Below are 3,553 nucleotides of genomic sequence, written 5' to 3' on the forward strand. Positions count from 1 at the left end.
CAGGATCAAATTGATTACCCAAATATTGATCTGTAAGATGTCTGGGAAAATGACGCAAGTGATCATTGACTGACTAACGAGCAGCTTCCCGTCAGATACACCAAAGGCACTGTGAAAGGCAAGGTGCTGTTTTAAGAATCTAATAATGCAAAGCTGAAGCGCCGATTGTTTTGCCTCTTCTTGCTGCGTTATAGTCGAGTGCTCTGAGGGAGGAGCGCTGGCTTCCACGCAATACGAAAGACTGGAAAGGAAGATAGACTAATCAATAATCAGTCATCCCAGCATCAGAATCTCAGGCTTCACAGGGTTCTCGTGCTCAGCATTCCATTGTGAACTTGGGAATGTCTAAAGGTGTCCATCTCTTGCCAAGTTTATAATGTAACAGCAAAGTACGGATGCAATCTCAGGGTCTCCAAACTGGAACTTCTACAAGTTCTGTGGCACAACCCAGGTTGACCTTTCCTTTGAGAAGAGAAGATTATAATTATTAAAATTCCCAAAGACGGTAAAGTCCTACAGGAGAAATGTGTCACCACAAGGAAATGAATAGGATCTTCCTCTCTATTCCCCAACCCCTTTCTCCCATTCCCTTCAGGTCCTCTAGTTCAACACTCCCTGTAAACAGCCCTGGTGCCTCTAAGAACATTAGCACTCAACTGTAAGCAACATTGCTGCTCCCTCAAAGCCTCTTGGGATGTGCTCCTCTTCACATCTGGCCAGAAAGTACTTGAGAAGAGAAAGACAACCAAACAGTACAGGAGCTCTAAAGTTTAGCTCAGATCCCAGGACCCTAAGGAAAGATTTCTGTACTATGGCAACCAGCTTTTCTGCCCAAGCAACATTTACATGTGCAAACAGAATGAGATCCGTCCCAAGAATCCATATTAGAATCTGAAACTGCACAGCTGTTTGCTAATGCGCTGTGTGATGAAGAGGCCTCCTGGCTTGTTTGTGCTCTTCAGAGAGCAGATCCCGCTGTATCTGTGTGATTGCCATGGCATATGAGGGAACGGACATTAAAAAAAAAAAGGTTAGTGTGTATATTGGATGGGGGAGCATTCATGAGTTCCAAGCAGGCATATGAAGGTCAGAGGACAGCTCTCTGGAGCTGGCTTCTCTTCCTACCATGGATTGAACTGAGGTTATCAGATTCATGATGCAAGTATGCCCACTGAGTCACCTCAGCAGCTCAGCGTGCTTCCCTGTCCATGGCTTGATCTTAAACAGCTATTATCACACGGATTTCAAGGTTTCCTTTCCCTTAAGCTTGCTCAGATAACATTGAGTGCGAGTCTGTAGAGGCCTGTAGTCAAGCAGCCGAGTTGTCTGTTTAAACACAGGGAACGGCCTAGTGAAAGCACTGACTTCACTCCCCACACAATTCTGAGAGCGTAGACAGTGAGTTGCATTTTTTTTTTCGTTTCAGCAAAAAAACAGAATCTTGTGTTCATTCAGTGAATTCAAAGAAAATTACTGTTTTCCCTAAAAGTTCTTAGCAAAATATTAGACGAGAAATCAAAAGGATTCAGTAGTCTATATAAAACCACGTGTCCATAAACTCAAAGCTGATGCCATACTAAGATGCCAATTAAAACTGATCATTAATTTAACAGAGATACAGTAAAGACAATTATGATACAAGCTTATTGCTAATAAAAAACACTAGTGTAGACCATAGTTTATCCTCATGGTAGTGCTGAGCTAAGGGCCAAAGGTAACATACCAAACTTTCCATATTTGAAAAGTGACAGGCTGAGGGTAGGCTGAAATATGATGACATTATGTTCCTTCTATGGGGACATAATGTGAAAAGACTACCCCATGGCACTGGCAAATTTGACCCTGCAGGGCAAAATTGAATTCTTATTCTCGCTCTTGTGAATCTTTCCCATCCTTTAGTCATAGCCAGACTCCAGTGTTGCCAGTAATTCTTCTTAATTATACACCAGCTGTGCGTTCTCTACTCCCTGAATCCTTGACATATATTTTTTTTGTCTGTGTTGGCAATTTCCCTGTCACAGACAAATCCCCAGTCTGCTAAGGAGGGATGGCATTTCTCTGTCATTGTTCCACGACTGAGCTTACAGAGATGGAGTAAAACTCAACCTGCTTACTGCTTGGATGATTGGTTGGGGGCTTTATTCAAAGTCGTTTTGAGTGCCCCCACAATCCTTCTTAGAGTAGGAGGAACCTGGGGTTTTGTTTGTCATTCAGGTATTTCAATTTTGCACTTAGTTTTGCACAACTATTTCCTTGACTTGCATGTGCAGGCCAGCCCAGGGATGATGTACAAATAGTTAAAATTATTATGTGGGAGATCCCAACCAATCAGAATGATGCAGGATACCAGAGGCTATCTAAAGATCAAACATAAGTCTTCTAGTTGATGGACCAATGAAGGTGTTCAAAATCATAAAAGGCCACTGTTAGGGTGAAATAAATCAAAACAAGGTTTCTGTATCAACTACTTCTAGTCTAAGTACTTAGTAGCTTAATAACTAATATGTGGGGGTACCATGAAGAGTGTTAATCATTAGTACCAGGATGGACCCCTAATCTTGATTGCCTACAAGAAAAATTCATCAGTTCCTAGGCATTGATGTAGAGAGGAGTGTATCCCTACTTTACTGTATGGAAGTTTTTTAAAAAACACAGAAAGTCTGTCTCTACTCCCAACCGCGGATGATCAGGACTCATCTATATTTTAGAAACAATGTAACAAACTATAACAGGACATTGTTTATAAACCGAAGCTTAAAGTAACTTAAGCTAGGATTACTTCATACCACCTGAGTTTCAAATAGTGATATTTGTCACTTCTTAGGCTTTCTTTGACCATTATTATGAATACTTCTTATTGATTTATATTCCTCTTAGTCCCAAGAAAAATACTTAAGAAAACTGGAAAAAGATACAATCCAATAATATAATACATTTGCTGTAAGTGCTTCAAATTTGAGAAAGTGAAAGAAATAAAGGTAGGGTCGGGAGTGATGTTAGTGTACATAAAATCCTTTCTGTTAAGCCTGATAAATTTGAAATAAGTGAACTATGGATTTAGGCTATCATCTTTCTAGCAGATAAAATGCTGAGGGAAACAAACATCCGCCATAAAATATTCAGAAACCAGAGATACAAACAAGCCAACTGTTCACAGAAACCAACTGACTCATTCTCGTGAGACTATCAGCAGCGAGAGAATCTGCTTAAAGCAAAATTCTTCCACATGCTGCATTTTTCAATCAGAGATTTGATGTAAAAAGGAAGTAAGGGGAAAACAAATTTTATCAGAGTTTCTGCTTGCAATAAGCCCCATTTATCCAAGCCTCTCTTCTTCCAGAAAGTTCCAGGAGGCGGAAACTCACCTTGGGTTGTGAGGTTAATCTTGCTAAGACATTCCACCCAGCTGGGTTAATTGGTCTGATCTGGCCAGCTGTGTAGCTGTCCCTGTCTCCCATCTCCGTTCCATGGGCACCCATCCTGAGGCTACATACTGGGTCAAAGACGACTGCTCTCTGTTCAAGGGTACAGGAGTAACCCCTTCACCCCTAAT

Source organism: Rattus norvegicus, chromosome 4 (assembly GCF_036323735.1).
Source record: "Rattus norvegicus strain BN/NHsdMcwi chromosome 4, GRCr8, whole genome shotgun sequence".
In the NCBI taxonomy this organism is placed as follows: domain Eukaryota; kingdom Metazoa; phylum Chordata; class Mammalia; order Rodentia; family Muridae; genus Rattus; species Rattus norvegicus.